This window comes from Erythrolamprus reginae, chromosome 2, assembly GCF_031021105.1.
Source record: "Erythrolamprus reginae isolate rEryReg1 chromosome 2, rEryReg1.hap1, whole genome shotgun sequence".
NCBI lineage: Eukaryota > Metazoa > Chordata > Lepidosauria > Squamata > Dipsadidae > Erythrolamprus > Erythrolamprus reginae.
Genome location: NC_091951.1, coordinates 53,328,574 through 53,346,478, shown reverse-complemented (window position 1 = coordinate 53,346,478; position 17,905 = coordinate 53,328,574). Strand labels below are relative to the sequence as shown.

Sequence of the window (17,905 nt, the reverse complement as noted above, 5' to 3'; positions counted from 1 at the left end):
TCAATTCCTGCTACTGTCAACAGTGGTGTTCCTCAAGGCAGTGTTCTAGGATAAGCACTCTTCATTCTCTAAATAAACAATCTTTGTGATCATATTATAAGCAACTACGTTTTCTTTGCTGATAATGTTAAACTATTTAACACCACTCACAATGCTGCTACCATTCAAAAAGACCTTGATCATGTAGCAGAATTGTCAATAACCGGCAACTTCAAAGTTCAAACAACAAATGCTCTGCCTTACACATCAGCAAAAAGAATCAGAATACAAAATATATTGGAGGAAATAAACTTGTAGATGACCCTCACTCTGTCAAAGACCTTGGAATACTCATATCCAACGATCTAAGTGTTAGAGCCCACTGTAACAACATTGCCAAAAAGGCACTAAGAGTTGTCAATCCAATCTTACATAGCTTCTTCTCTGGCAATATTACACTGCTAACCAGAGCTTACAAACATTTGTTAGACCAATTCTGGAATATAGCTTACCTGTCTGGAACCTGCATTGCGTATAAGACATTAATACAATCAAGGGAGTCCAGAAATATTTCACAAGAAGAGTTTTTCCTTCCTCAGCTCACAACAAAATATCTTACTCCACCAGACTTGAAATATTGGGATTAGACCCAGTGATGGCGAATCTATGGCACAGGTGCCACAGGTGGCATGTGGAGCCATATCTGCTGGCACGTGAACCATTGCCCTAGCTCAGTTCCAACATGCATGTCTATGCTTGTCAGCTGATTTTTGGCTTGCAGAGGCTCTGGGAGGCTTCCAGGGAGTCTCAGGGGACGGGGAGGGTGTTTTTACTCTCCTCCGGGTTCCAGGGAAGCCTTTGGAGCCTGGGGGGGAGGGGCAAAACACAAGCCTACTGGGCCCACCAGAAGTTGAGAAACAGGCCATTTCCGGACTCTAGAGGGCTTCCGGGGGATGGGGGAAGCTGTTTTCACCCTCCCAAGTTATTGAATTATGGATGGTGAACACTCGTATATGCGTGATAGCACATGTGCATGTTCTTTTGGCACCCAAGGAAAAAAAGGTTCAACATCACTGGATTAGACAATTTATCAAATCACATCACCTCCGATCTGATCTAGATGTAGTTCAGAAAATCATATACTAAAATGTCCTTCCTGTTAATGTCCTTCCTCTATGGAACCAACTTATTTATTTATTTGATTTTTATGCCGCCCTTCTCCTTAAACTCAGGGTGGCTTACAACATGTTAGCAACAGCACTTTTTAACAGAGCCAGCATATTGCCCCCACAATCTGGGTCCTCATTTTACTCACCTCAGAAGGATGAAAGGCTGAGTCAACCTTGAGTCGGTGATGAGATTTGAACTGCTGACCTACAGATATATAGTCAGCTTCAGTGGCCTGAAGTACAGCACTCTACCTGCTGCACCACCCCGGCTCTATCTAACTTCCCTCTGATATCCGTACTGCTCTGACCCTGCTGGCCTTTCGCAAAGCTACTAAGACCTGGCTTTGCTGACAGGCCTGGGAGCCATATATTCATAGCTTGATGGTCAACTGTAAGAATGGTATGTATGTATATGAGTGTGATTTTCTTTTTATAATAACTTTTTATGGGGTTATTTTAGTTTGTTATATTTTTAACCTCAGTTAACTGTTCTTTTACTGTTTTGTATTTATTCTTTTTGTACTTGTACCGCTGTTGTACCTTGTACTTGTACCGCTATTGTAAGCCGCTCTGAGTCCTTCAGGATTGGGCGGCATAGAAGTCGAATAAATAAATAAATAAATACTCCACCTTCTGCAATCATTATTTTTTTTACTTCACCTTCAACTGCAGCAATACACGAGCACGTAATAGATTCAAACTAAATGTAAACCGCTCCAAACTCGACTGCAGAAAATACGACTTCAGCAATAGAGTGATCAATGCCTGGAATGCACTATCTGACTCTGTGGTTTCTTCCTCAAACCCCAAAAACCTTAATCTTAGACTGTCGACCTCTCCCCATTTCTAAGAGGTCTGTAAGGGGCGTGCATAAGTGCACCACTGTGCCTACCACCCCTGTCCTATTGTCCTCTTTATCAATACTTTTTACTTATGTTATGTTTATACAAACTACTACTATCCTATACATGTTTGACTGACAAACAAACAAATAAATAAATAAATAAATAAATAAAATCATTGTAAACAAATAATATGTCTTTTGAGTCAATTGTAATTCCTGGTGACTACATGCACACAAACCATACATTAATTTGAACTTCAGAAATAGTTTGCTGCTGCCTTTTTCTGGGACTAACTTTCCAGTTTAGCCTACCACCCCCAGCACTTGTGATATTTTCCTACCAAGTACTAATCCAACCTGACTCTGCTTAGCTATCAAGTTTAGACAATACCTGTTTTACATCTTATTAAAAATTAATGTAATTTAATGTATTCAATTTACATGGCTGCTCACTTGTCATGACAAGTAACTCTGGGTAGCTAACATCAAAACACATCAAAATACACAAAGACCATTATGGCAATGGGAAAATAACTTGCTTTAGCACAAACCAAAGGCTCACACAACATCCTGGCCTAGTGCCAGAGGGAAGAGCAGTTTTCAGGGCCTTTCTGCAGGGCATCAGAGTCATAACTATCCCACTTTTTTGGAGTGATGAATGCTGTTCCATAGGGCACAGCAATATATTAGGCACACTTCTTGGATTACACAAATCAGAAAGTCTGGTAGCAATTTTTGAGGTTACCAATTTTGCTTAAGGCATAAACTTTCATGAGCTGTACATTATTTTGTCTGATGCATGTAGTAGCTAGATTAATGTGGAATGTGGATACATTTGGATGAGGGAAAAGTGGCCAGGAAAACAGAATAGTTATAACAAGATTCCTTAGAAGGCAGATAACAAACATCTACCAATTAATAAGTAATTAGCCTTGTGCTTGTTAAGTCTTTCTCAGATAACACAAAACCTCTTGATGTCTCTTGATCAATTACTTGCAAACTTTTTGTTCCAAAATCACAACTTTCAGATTTGTGATGAAATGTCCTAGGAGGGTAAACTGTTTAATAATACTCTGAGTTTTAGTCTTAAATTTCTATTTACATTAATGGATAGATGGTAAGGATACAGATTTCCTGTATGGCATGCTCTTTATCTATTGTTTTAATGATGACATTAAGGAAATGGACTTCTCCTATAGTTATGTCCAGGCTTAAATTGATGACTGAATGAGTATTGTTGATTTATTTATCCACCACATTTGTATCCCTTGCCCCATAGCTCAAAAAGTAAGAAAACAGAAAATAAAATGAAATATAGAAACATAAAAATAAAGCTCAAACACATTCTTTGTACCAGGTCCAAAAGCCCTCTGGAAAAGCTCCGCCTTCAGCATTTTTTTCTAGAAAGTGGAGAATATTGGGCAAATCTCCAATTGGGGACATATTCTAGAGGACTAGCCCCATCACTGAAAAACCAATGCTTCCCCATCTCCACTAATCAGTCATGCCAAGTTAAGTGGGAGATGCAATCCTGTAGATTAACCCGATACCAGGCCGTGAATGGCTTTATAAATTAAAATAAACTTTAAAATGCACCAAGAAGCAAATAGGAAACCAGTGCAGAGCCTACAAAACAGGTATAATCTGTGTCCACTTTGTGACGACCTGGGCCCCTGCACTTCTCCCCACCACTACTACCAGTAAAGTTTCTATAAATGATGATCTTTAAAGGTAGCCCCCTTTAGAGTAGCCTAATTGGAGGTGGGTGGGGAGAGTAATGGAGCTCTTAAGCCATGGTAGTCATTTCTCCTCATTCCAAACAAGAATACAACTGGTGCACCAACCGAAACTTGGCAAAGGCTCTTCTGGTCATAACCTCATCTTCTGATCAAGCAGGAAACTATGAGTCCAAAAAAATTCCTAAGTTGGGGATCTACTCCTTTCAAGGACAGTGCAACTCCACCCAGAAACAAAATAGGACACACACACACAGAGGAGTACTGCTGTCTAAACAACAGCATTGTCTTGTTTATGTTTACATTTGTTTTCTGCCTTCTATATCCACACAGCCTCCAGACACAAGGGCAAGTATTTCAGTAGTTTCTCTAGCCTGGGCTAGGATTATGATACACAATTGGGTATCCCAGGTATACTGAAGATACTGGATTTCAAATGCTGAATAATCTCCCAGTGGCTTCATACGAATTTGAAATAACAAGCAGAAGAGAACCAACCCCTGCAGCATCCACCAGGGGAATAACCATGGGGCCAATTCGCCCATCCCAGTGATTGCCTACTGCAATTGACAGCTTAGGAAAAGTGTTTTATATAATATACAGATAGTTCTCAACTTACAACCAAACGTTTAGTGACCATTCCAAGTCACAAAGAGAAGCATCTCTATAGTCACATGATCGAAACTGGGGCACTCGGTAACTGGCATGTATTTATAAAGGTTGCAGCATCCTGTAGTCCAGATGCTGATTCCTTGCAACATCCCAGCCACCTTCCGACAAGCAAAATCAATGGAGGAAGTAGGATTTGTTTAAGGATCACTCAATGCATTTCACAAGCATTGTGAATTGCTTAGCAACCATGCCAAAAAGGTCATAAAAAACAGATGTGACTCACTTAACAACTGCCTTTCTTAACAAGAGAAGTTCTGGTCTCAATTGTAGTCCTAAGTTGAGGATCACCTATACTATTATATACATCACAGTTGAAATCTTTCAAAGAGATTTCACATATTCAAGAAGTTGATTTGATTTCATGAGCAGATGAATTATTTATGAATCCATTCTTCCTCAAATGGTGATTTTAACAATTTCTCTCTTTTAGAGAACTCTTGCAGAGAGCGATTAAGAGACAGATGGACAATTATCATCACTACTTTAAAAATAACTTTTATAATCGTAATTTAAAAATAACCTTTAACCTTCACGGTAAATAAAATTGGCATGAGCACACGCATTGCTTTCAAAATACCAATTTAAACAATAAAATATCATACAATTAAAAATAGTTTTATTGAAGTATTCATTGTAAAAACTGAAAATTTCTAGATGCATTTAAATAAAATAAATTGTACATATAGCTCAGTATAGTTTATAATTCTATCGTTGTAAACTAGAATAACCATAAGTTAATTCAATGTGATAATAAATGGGGCATTTGACTATAAGGCTGTGCTGTTAATACATGTGAAAATATGTCATATTTCTATGATAAATTTACATATTTACTTGAACTTTATTAAATTTGGTGATAAGAGTAGTTTCCTTCAAGTCAAGCTAAACTTTTCTCGACTTGCTACATATAACCTTGTTTGTTTCTTGATAATAACAATAAAAATATCCTGCCTGGACATTTTCTTAAAAATCCCACTTTAGCCCACAGTCCTAGGATTTCCAGGTGGTGTACTGTTCAAATTCTAGCAAAATCAATTAACTTTTGCTTAACCTCTAGAATCGAATAGAAATTTGGAAAATATTGTTTACATTTAAAAACTGAGAATTCCAAATAACTGTTCAATAGGTAGTCCTTGATTTATTAATAGTCATTTAATGACTGCTTGAATTTACCAGAGATCTTTAAAAAAGCTGCTTACAATCTGTCCTTGAAGTTACAATTACCTCACATTTGGCTCACATTTATAACTAGTTATATGTGATTTGTGACAATATTTGCAGTTTTCCAGCAGAAAAATGGCCAATAATAATAATAATAATAATAATAATAATAATAATAATAATAATAATTTATTAGATTTGTATGCCGCCCCTCTCCGAAGACTCGGGGCGGCTCACAACAAGCGATAAAACAATATTGTACAGGCATAAATCTAATATTAAGAAAAAACTAAAAACCCTATCAATTAAAAAAAAAAAACACAGCACATACATACCAAACATAAATTATAATAAGCCTGGGGGAAAGGTGTCTCAAATCCCCCATGCCTGGCGGTATAGATGGGTCTTAAGTAGTTTACGGAAGACAAGGAGGGTGGGAGCAGTTCTAATCTCCGGGGGGAGTTGGTTCCAGAGGGCCGGGTCCGCCACAGAGAAGGCTCTTCCCCTGGGACCCGCCTATTGAATAGGCTGGGTTTGTTTAACAACCATGTAATTTCTTAAGACCCATTTTATGGCTGCTATAAAATCAGCCTTAAAATCAAGTATGCGTATGTGGTGTCTCAATTTACAACCACAATGACTAACAAGTAGTCCTCCCTTAATGACCAATCATTTCACGACTGTGAAACAGTGGAAACAGTGCTTCTCCTGGTCATCATAAATAGTTGTGTCACCCCATTGTGGTGATAAATAGGTAATACATAAAAGTTATCCATCCATAACTACAAATAGCAATAATAATAATGTTACTGTGTTTTCCCGTCTTATATTTTTGGACTCCCGAAATATGGCTTTGGCCTTATTATTGGGGGGGATGTCTTATTATTTTCGGGGTGCAAGAGATGGGACAGGCTGAGAGATACACATCTTACCCAATTCTGGCAGCTCTGTGGCATCTCTCGGCCAGTTTGTGCAAGGAAACACCTTGCAAAGCACATAAAAACTTCTTGCTGCGAGAATTTGTCAATTGCTCACTCTCACGAGAAGTTTTTCTGTACTTTGCAAGATTTCCCTACACAGACTGGCAGAGAGACACCACGGGGCTGCCAGACTCAGGTAAGATGAGTATTTTGTGGTCTGCCTCGTCCCATCCCTGCCCCACCACGAGATGCACATCTTACCTAAGTCTGGCAGCACCATGGTGTCTCTTGGCCAGTCTGTGTATGGAAACATCTTGCAAAGTACAGAAAAGCTTTTCGCAAGGGTGAGCAATTAACAACTTCTCACAGCAAGAAGTGTTTCCCTGCACAGAATGACCAAGAGATGCCACGGAATTGCCAGACTCAGATAAGATGTGTGTCTCATGGTGGGTAGGCGGAATCTGGCAGCTTTCACATCTCTCCACATTGTGCAGGTGGATGGGGGGGCCTGGGCTCTCCCCCCTCCCACGGCGGCAGCTCCAGACCTTCAATTTCTGCCTCTCTTCCCCCTCCTCATAGGCAGGAGCGCATTTCAAAATCCCACTGGACGTAAAGCTCAGAGGAGCCGAGCCAGTCCCATGGAAGCTGCGTGCACCTGCCTCTCGCTTGCTCTTTCTCTCTTCTAGCTGAGAGCCACTCTTTTTGTGGTGGGCCCCCCATCCACCAGCAGGACGTGGAGAGACACGAAAGTGACCTTCCACTTGCCCATCTCAGGATCCACCTCCCTGCATCTCTCTCAGCAGGCTCTCCCTCCCACTGCCTCGGCTCTTTCCCACTGTCGAATACCATGCTGCACCACTGGGCATGAGTTAAATCGCAGACATGGGGACCAAACATTTCCTCCTAAGGGTTCATTGCTGCTGCTGCCGACTTCTATCCAAGGAAAGGATGCAAGGCTTGGAAAAAACGGGAGCACAGTGCAATGGGAGCAGCCACTGGGCAAGGGAGTGGCTGCTTCTGTTGCCCCCGAGCGGGCTTGGACCGGTTGCACGGGGCACATCCCCCATTTCCCATGTAAAGCAGTTGTAGTGGTAGTAGTAATAATAATAATAACAACAACAACAACAACAGTAACAACAACAACAGAGTTGGAAGGGACCTTGGAGGTCTTCTAGTCCAACCCCCTGCTTAGGCAGGAAACCCTCCATTTCCCATGTAAAGCAGTTGTAGTGGTAGTAGTAATAATAATAATAACAACAACAACAACAACAGTAACAACAACAACAGAGTTGGAAGGGACCTTGGAGGTCTTCTAGTCCAACCCCCTGCTTAGGCAGGAAACCCTCCATGGGGGGGGGGGGTAATGCCCACCTGCATCAATGATTATTTTTGCAAATAGCAATAGCAATACAACTTAGATTTACATACTGCTTCCCAGTGCTTTTATAAGCCTCTCTAAGCAGTTTACAGAGTCAGCATATTGTCCCCAACAGTCTGGGTCCCCATTTTACCGACTTCTAAAGGATAGAAGGCAGAGATAACCTTGAGCCTGGTGAGATTTGAACTGCCAAATTGCAGGAATGAATTCTAACCACTGCGCCACCGCAGCTCATATACATTTTCAAATCAATCCTCGTAAAAAAGATAGCAAACTATTAAAATCCTTTTTATTATTTTAAAATGTTATTTAAAATAGAGCCTTGACAGAATCAATGACATCACAAAAAGCAAAGACAGCACTGAAATGTAAGTTAGACAGCTTTTCAGCAAAATGGAATACTAAATCAGTTGTCTCGTTTTAAATGATTAACTCAACTGCTAGCATCTAATATATTTAAAAATCATTATTTTAAGAGAGTAATATGTACATTTTTAGGTTAAACTATACTAAAGAGAAAAAACAGGTTTAAATAGAATGCTGTTCACGCTAAAAGATTTCTCAACATATATTATTAGTAGAAAATAAATGAGTTTGTGTCATTCTAGGACAAGTAGTTCCTCAATTTCAATGCCAAGACTAATTTCTGAAACACACCTGACAGTTAAAATATTGCAGCAGGACACACCTTACTTTACTTCGAAACAAGTAAATAATAATACTTCCTAAACAGTACCAAAATAATTACTAAGTTTACTTCATATAAAAAAAGTTTAACAATTCCAGTTGCTTCAGGTATACTCCACAAATGATTACCATGGTACAATTGTCATTAATTTCAACAGATTTCCACAAAGTAATAAAATTTGTAGCATAATTTCCAAGGCATCCACTGAAGCGAAAACCTTTACTCATTGAAGTATTAATCCAAGTTAATTTTTAGCTCTTATGCAATGGACCAAACCTCAAAAACTGTATGACAATATTTTTATGAAATGACACATTTTCCTTAATACATAAGAATAGGAACGTCTCTGCAGCCTTTGAATTTATTTATTTATTTTATGTACTTATTTCTTCAATTTCTATGCCGCCCAACTCCCTAGGGATTCTAGGCGGCTCAAAGCAAAAATATAAAACATCAGTAATAGTATTAAAACCTCTAAAAAGAGTTTTAAAAGCAATTTACAATACAAAGAGTTAAACCTCTGCTGACCATTCATGGCTAGATCTCGCTGGTTACCACCATAAGATCGATGGCCCCAGGCCTGCAGTAAAAGCCAGGTCTTTACCGCTTTCCGGAAGGCCAATCGGGTTGGAGTAGTTCGGATAATAATAATAATAATAATAATAATAATAATAATAATAACAACAACAACAAAAATAATAATAATAATAATTGTTGTTGTTGTCGTCATCATCATCATCATCATCATTATTCAGACTTTTATGCCGCTCCTCTCCAGAGGTAACTGGTTGCAGAGAGCCGCGGCAGCCACAGAGAAGGCACTCCCCCGCGGACCCGCCCGCCAACACTGTTTAGTTGATGGGACCCAAAAAAGACCAACTCAGTGGGCCGTTATTGGTCGTTGAGAGCTATGTGGTAGAAGGCAGTCTTGAAGATAGTCTGGTCTTAAGTCATGTAGGGCTATAAAGGTAAAGACCAACACCTTGAATTGTGTCTGCAGACTAATCAGGATCAAGTGCAATTCACAGAGGATTAGTTTAATGTGGGTGTGCCTAAGGGTACCCACAACAACTCACATAGCTGCATTCTGGACTAACTGTAGTCTCTGAACACTCTTCAGGGGTAGCCCCATGTAGAGGGTGTTGCAATAATCTAACCGTGAGGTGAAAAGGGCATGAGAGACTAGCCAAAGCAGTAGGAACACACTACTACATGGCATCCTACAATGATTCTGTAGTAAAAACATAAAATAAAATATTGATATGCCTTTCTCTATAGTCCCCCAAGGGAATCCTAAAGAATCACATAAAATCAAATACTGTGATTAATATTTGAATATTAATCACAGTACAAATATTTGAATCCTATTTATTGGCAGTAAGGAAGAAAACAACAGAAGCAGTGTATTTTTTTGGAAGCCTAAAGGTTGACTTGATAGATTAAAACAAATCAAACTACATCTTTTTAAAACAAATTACCAAACCATTAGCAAACTTCACTTCACAAATAGGTTGTTCCCTAACTGTGCAGTATTCAAGAACAACTCTAGCAGCATAGCAAAATTTCACACTTTGACAACTCCTTTTTTTAACCCAGAACATCCAACACTCCTTTATGGTAATGGGTTCTACTTAATAGGTAAGATCAGGGAAGTACACATTCAAACATTCAAACCTGAATTTATTTGGCAAAACTCACACATACTGCTCCACATGCTTTCTGAAGCAGACATAGCCTTTCAGACATAGCTAACTTGCTTTGTATTGTCCCAGGATTAATTATCCTGACTCATTACTCAGGCTTTCATAGCTAAGTCCCTACATGGACATTCACACATGCTCAATAGCACATGCACATGAGCTTTCGGCACCAGAGGAAAAAAAGGTTTGCCATCACTGTCCTATATCATTCTGGACAAGACTGTCCAATCCCTTAAGAGCCTCCATTGACAGTGAACTAACAACTTAGAAACATAGAAACATAGAAGATTGACGGCAGAAAAAGACCTCAAGGTCCATCTAGTCTGCCCTTTTACTATTTCCTGTATTTTATCTTAGGATGGATATATGTTTATCCCAGGCATGTTTAAATTCAGTTACTGTGGATTTCCCAACCACGTCTGCTGGAAGTTTGTTCCAAGGATCTACTACTCTTTCAGTAAAATAATATTTTCTCATGTTGCCTTTGATCTTTCCCCCAACTAACTTCAGATTGTGTCCCCTTGTTCTTGTGTTCACTTTCCTGAAGGCAAACTACTTTCCTGAAGGCAACTTCTGAAGGCAAACTACACCTCTCACTTTCAGAACATTTCTTTTTAATTCCCAGTTCACTCTCAGAAAGTGTCTTCTTAGTTACCTATATTGACGTAATGGGTTAATTAAAAACATTTAATTTTAATATATAGTGCTATCCTATCCAATGTTTACTGAAATAGAAAGTAGAATCTAACTTTAATCAATTCATCCTTTCTTTGCCTACTCTGACCCAAACTTTTAGTACTGTACTGTATATTATTTACTAGTAAAAGAAGGTAATGCAGAGATGAAAGGGAAAGAAGAAAATATTGACCACAAGGAAAAACCAAAAATTTAACAGTAACGAGTGGCATTTTTATTTCAAGATCTCCAAAGTAGAAAAAGAAACCAAGTAGCAATTCACAACAAATCCAAATTCTATACCTTACCTGAAGAGGGCAGCATCTTCTAGGTACAGAAATACATGTAAGCTCTATGTGATGCATTATGAAGTTACAATTTCTTATTGAATACATTGTCATATTGAAAAAACGCTGCATATTTCACATTCTTCCAAAACTTTCACTGATTCCGAGCAAGAAAATAATGTTATAGATTCTTTATTCAGAGATAATTATTTCTATATATTTAATCCAAAAAATTTAAAGTTGTAAAATTACTATTAATCTTCTCATTGTTCCCATCACCCATCTCCTCCCACAAATGATCATATAACTGTAAGTTTGTTGCTTCTATCTTTATAGTTTATATTGACTGGTTCCTAACATGATTTGATTGCTTATTTGTACCCAGACTATCATTTAGTGTTGTACCTTATGGTTCTTGATGAATGTATCTTTTCTTTTACGTACACTAAGAGCACATGCACCAAGACAAATTCCCTGTGTGTCCAATCACACTTGGCCAATAAAATTCTATTCTATTCTATTCTATTCTATTCTATATGTTATTATGTATTGATAAGGTGGCACCTGTTTGGTTTTAAATTACAAGATTCCAGTTATATCTACATCAATGAAAGCACTGTTTAAAACTGAATTGTAAAGACTAACAAAATATACAAAATCCCATAATTTAAAGATAAAACAATCAAAACCAAACTGAAAATAAGTTAATGTCTAACAAAAATAACAAATGCAGTATAAAATGATAGCATACAAATTAAAAATTGTTTTAACTGTCAAACATATGCCAAAAATATATTAGCATCTTCAAAAACAAAATATCCAATGTTGTGAGATTTAACTTTGGGAAACATAATTGAAAGATAAATGATACCTATCATTTAAAAAGTGCTTAAGTAAGAGTAGGCTATGAATCAAAATACAACAGATAAATTAAATAAAGCAATATGTCTCCTTTTACAGTAAAAGTTATTACCTCATTACATTTGGAAAGATTATAATAGTCCATTCTGGATCACTTAATGAGCTTCAACAGATGGTTATCTACTTTTGTTCTCATTAATTGAGGTGAGATTTCATTGCAAGCATGAATTTCAGTGACTTCTTAAATTGGCAAATATAAAAATGTATCCAATAATGTCAGAGGAAAAAGAAATATAAAAATACTGTTTGCAGTTAAGTATACAAACCTTAAAGGCATATTCAACTACCGGTAATACTATAACCTGTGGGAGTGGGTTATAGCCTATATAAGCTAATGGCGGGGTAATAGATTTTTAAGGTGCCAGAAGAGTGTTCTTTGTTATGCTACAACTAATTAATATCACTGTGCCCCAATAAATAGTTAATAGAGACAATTACAATGTAAGGAAAGGTAAAAGGCCACATTTTGCCAACTTTATAGCACTTGTTATAACTAAATAGTAATTCAATTCTATGTTGGCTATTTTGAATTATCTGTTTATGTTAAAAACAGAGTACCAGAAAGAATCAATGGAATTTGTCCCACGAATAATCATGCAAAGCAGTTTTAAATAAAGCCAACTAGACTCTCTATAGTAAATTGTATAAGGATTATTACATAAGCGAATATCACTGTTCCTATTGGCTTCAGAGGATAATGGATTTTGTGTCTTCCTGACAATTATACATACTAGCTGTGCAGCAGAGCTTCCTATTCAAAGGCAAAGTGGTATGGAGTTCCATGAGATTCCAGAGAAATATGCAGCTACTTTTAAGGAGTTGTAGGTAGATGAAACATTCATCCCCTTGCATACTGTGTTTCCCCGAAAATAAGACATGTCCCCATAATAAGCCCAATCAGGCTTTTCAGAGCATGTGCTAAAATAAGCCCACTCCAAAATAAGCCCACTCAACTATTTAAACGGATATGCAGCTGGTCCCGGTCAGTTCCACTGGTGCGTGCCACACGCACCCTACTTACCCACCAGTAAGGCTGATGGCTGCACAAAAAGAATGGCAGGCAAAAACGCGCCTCGTGCCCCACTCCTTGCCATGGCAAAATGAGTGGCAGGTCAGTGACGTGCCTCGCGACCCACTCCTTGCAGCAGCACAATGAAAAGCAGGCCAGCAATGGCAAGGAATGGAACACGAGCCACGTCCCTGTCCTGTCCTTCATTTTGCTGCGGCAACACATTCCACCCCGACCCAATGGCAACAGCAGCCTGGTTGCTTACCTTCTCTGCCGTCTCTTTATCAAGAGGGTTGGCAGGTGGGGCTGGGGAGAAGTGAGATGCGCATCTTACCATACCTGAGACTTTCAGCTCTGTTGAGTTTCTTATTGTGTCCAGGGAAAAACAAGGGATTTTTTTTTTACAATGTGCTTCCCTGGACACAACGGCAAGGAATGCGCATCTCGTGGCCTGCCCCACCCCATCCCCCACCTGACCTGCCACCCTCAAATAGTGCGCCACCAGGAGATGAACATCTTATCTGAGTCTGGCAGCTCCATGGCATCTCTCAGCCGATCTGTGTGGGGAAACACCTTGCAAAGTACAGAAAAACCTCTCGCAAGGGCGAGCAATTAACAACTTCTCGCAGCGTGATGTTTTTCTGTACTTTGCAAGGTGTTTCCATGCACAAACTGGCTGAGAGACACCATGGCACTGCCAGACTCAGATAAGATGTGCATCTCATGGCCCAGCCCATCTCCTGCGCCCCAAAAACAAGACTCTTCCGATAATAAGGCCAGGGCCATATTTTGGGGGTCAAAAGATATAAGAGAGGGTCTTATTTGGCGGGAAAACACGGTAGTTTGAAATACCTTTTGGGCTTTGAATCCAAACCACTGTCCAGTAACATAAAACCAACATAGAAAACAAGAATATTCTATTTTGATATAGCCACTACTCACAGAAATAATGTGTCAATATGATATTTTGTGGGCATGGAGTGGGGTGTTAAGAGAATAAGACAAGCATCCATGCCCTTTTTTCTGAACAATCTATTAAGAGAGTAAACTCTAAAATGCAGCCTTGAGTCCTACTGAACATTGCCAGAATTATTCACCATCACAGAATAATACAGGTAGTCCTTCACTTACAACAGTTCACTTAGTCACCATTCAAAGTTACAATGAAATTGAAAAAAAAATGACTTCTGACCATTTTTCATACTTATGATCATTGCAGCATCCCAAAGGCAGTTACATGGTTTACATTTAGATTGTTGATACTTGACTCACATTTATGACAGCTGCAGTGTCCCAGGGTCATGTGATCCCCTTTTGCAATCTTCCGACAAGCAAAAACAATGGAGAAACCAGATTCACTTTACAACTATAATTTAACAACTGCGGTGATTCACTTAACAAATGTGGCAAGGAAAGTCATAAAATGGGGCAAAACCCATTTAACAAGAAATAAATTTTGAGCTCCATTGTAGTCGTAAGTTGAGGATTACCTGTAGTGACTGCATTTGGGAGTCCAAAAGAAAGCTGGACAGAATTAAGGCACTGCTTTTTTTTTTTAAAAAAAAGAAAACATTCTGATAAACCACGTGGATCTTAGAAAATGCATAAACGTAAGAGTTAAGAACACTCTGACATAATTTATTTTCAATAGCAAAACTGAATAGAAATTATAGCACTCCTTTATAGAAATGTACAGTATACCAGGCTAATACAATTTTTCCTCATTTCAACAGAATGATTTAAAGTCAGCAACATAAAGAACTCCTTTTGCTGCTACTGGTAAAAATAGACTATAAGAAAAATTTTCCCATTTCTGGACTGAAGACCTCCAGCTTATAGCCTAATACAGTGATGGTGAAACTTCTTTTTTCCTCAGTGATGAAAGAGTGTGTGCATGCGCTATTGCGCAGGCACAAGTGCCCATGCACATAATTCAATGCCTGGGGAGGGCAAAACAGCTTCCCCCACCCCACGGAGGCCCTCTGGAAGCCAGAAACTGCCTGTTTCCCAACTTCTGGTGGGCCCAGTAGGCTCATGTTTCGCCTTCTCTAAGCTCCAAAAGCTTCCCTGGAGCTGGGGGAGGGTAAAAATGCTCTCCTCCATCCCTCCAGTGGCTCTCTGGAAGCCAAAAATGCCCTCGCAGAACCTCTATGCAAGCCAAAAATCAGCCGGCCAGCACACACATGCATGTTGGAGCTGAGCTAGGACAATGGCTCATGTGCCATAGATATGGCTCTGTGTGCCACCTGTGGCACCCGTACCATAGGCTCGCCATCAATGGCCTAATAGCATTCTAAAAGTTTAAACTGTGAACAAGGTACTAGAGAGATAGAACTGGCTTCATTTTGTATTTCATTTCCTAAATTTCTATTAGAAGTAATTCTCAAGATCCAAATCTATGTTGATACAACTTCACATTTAAAGTGGAACAAATTGCAAATCACTGCATCTTTGTTGTTTCTTATAAATACACAGAACATTATAATCATTCTTGAAAGTTCCAAAATAAACATATTGAAAAGAAATAAAATCTGTGAAAATGTAAAAATATATTCATGTATTATTTTACTACTTATACTTAAAAACAAGAAATCATGAAAACAAAATGTCTACTGTTTCCAACTTGGAAATATATTTGCTTGAAAGAAAGTTGATTCTTACTCACGATTACTGAAAGCTTGCAGTTCCACAGACCTATAGCTTTCCACTGTTATCACTGTAATTTTCCACATACAATACTCAGATATTTTCCAAAACTCCTTTACCTTTTTCAAAAATTCCATACATTTCTATTATTTTGTCTTTCACTTTTTCTGCATCACAGGTGGAATTTTGACTGGGTTCAGAAGAAACTCTGAAGAACAAGGCATCCATAAGTACAAGAATAAACCATTGCTTCTGCCTCTTTGCCTGACTTTTCCCAGCATGAACATTATTCTTCACTCTACTATCAGCAGCTGATACTTAAATTGTCAGGAAAACAGAAACAACATAAATAGAAAAACAGTTATACTTCCAAAACCTTCACATTCTTCCTAACCCAGAGCACAATCTACAATGACAGGTCCCAATCTGGATTAACCACTGGATGTACAATTTAATAATGTATCGGTGGTTATTGAAATGGATGTCCAAGTGCCACCTCTATGTTGGTTAAGGCAGACAGGATTGCCTTGGGTAACATTTGTTGGGGCCAAGGGAAAGGGAGGGTTTTGCCTTCTCCTTCTGCTCAAAATCCTCATGTACAATTGGTGGGCCACTGTGTGACACAGAATGCTGAACTCGATGGGCTTTGGCCCCGATTCAGCATGGCTGTTCTTATAATAAATACCTAGAGTTTTTAATTTGATATATAAGGCTCTCCTTATAAATGAATTATGGAATCCATTTATATTTCCACTTTTCAATAAAGCTTTTACAGAGGAAGAAAAACAGGGCAAGTCACAATATTCCTCAACTTTAATATGCCTCGACTTTCCTTATTAAGGAATTTTTTTAAATCAAATACTCCCTCTTATTTAAAGTCAACTTCTTGGAGGTAAGTGAATTCTGTGAATTTATGGACAAGTTTATTCTTCATAACAATAAATTGCCACCATTTCCTTTCAGGCTTTTTTTTAAAACAAAACTTTGCAGTTTAGTCTAAAACTCTGAGATTATGGGGTGGTCTCCCATCCAGTTGCAAACAATGTGAGAATCTACTTATCCTTTTCTCACTCAGCTACCTGCTATGACCCTACTGTTTATTTTATCAATTATAGTTGTTCAACAAAAGCAACTATCATCAGTGAAACATATGTAACAAACTGCAAAGGACATCAATAATAAGTAAAACACTATCAAAGCTATGAAAATCACAGAGGCACTGTAACATTTAATCCACTTATAAGAGTTACCAAGTGGATCCTGTCAAGATATTTTCATTCATATGTTTACAGTGGTACAATAGAAACAATCATATCAACAATAGTACAAATGGTAGACTCAGGGTTTCAAAGGCAAAATACAGTAATCCCTCACCTATCGCTGGTGTTACGTTCCAGACCTGGCCGCGATAGGTGAAATCCGCGATGGGGAATTTATCGACTGATAGTACTTATTTAAGTATTTATATTGTAATTGTTTGGTAAGTTTTCATTGTTTTAAGTGTTTATAAACCCTTCCCACACAGTATTTATTTTAGATACAGTATTTAAATACAGTATTTACAATTTTAGATTTTTTTTTTTTTTAAACCTGCCGATCGAGTTCGGCGGGCTGTTTAAATCTGCCGATCGACTTCCTCAGAAACCCGCGATGAAGTGAAGCCGCAGTAGGTGAAGCGCGGTATAGTGAGGGACTACTGTAATAGAAGTGGGATTTACATCACTCATTTCAGAAAAGGAAAAGGAAGTAAATCCACAGTATCTAGAAATGTAAGGAAATTCACAAAGGAAGTTATCAAAGAAAACAAAACATAACGAAAAAAAAGGCAATGAGTTAAGCAAAATGTACAGATGCTAGGAGGAGAAAATTTCAGTAAATGGATTAATATACTGGATTAATATACTAAAGATCACAGAATTGGAAGAGACCTCAGAGGTCTTCTAGTCCAACCCCCTACCCAACACTTAAAGAGTCTTCTTGCAGTGATGAAAAGGAATAGGGCAAGACTGGGCAATGGCAGAAATGAAGGGAAAGGAATGGCAGTGACACAATTGAAATGTTTTTTTTAATCTTATGTGTGTTTTCTGATATTAATGCTGCAACACCACCAGTAAAAGAAC

General features: G+C 38.4%; 1 protein-coding gene across 1 annotated transcript in view; it reads right to left on the bottom strand.

Annotated features, from left to right (window-relative positions):
- The window catches only part of ATXN7 (ataxin 7), a 123,511-nt gene that overhangs the window by 103,790 nt on the left and 1,816 nt on the right, over positions 1-17,905 (bottom strand). The gene's annotated exons all lie outside the window — the stretch shown is intronic.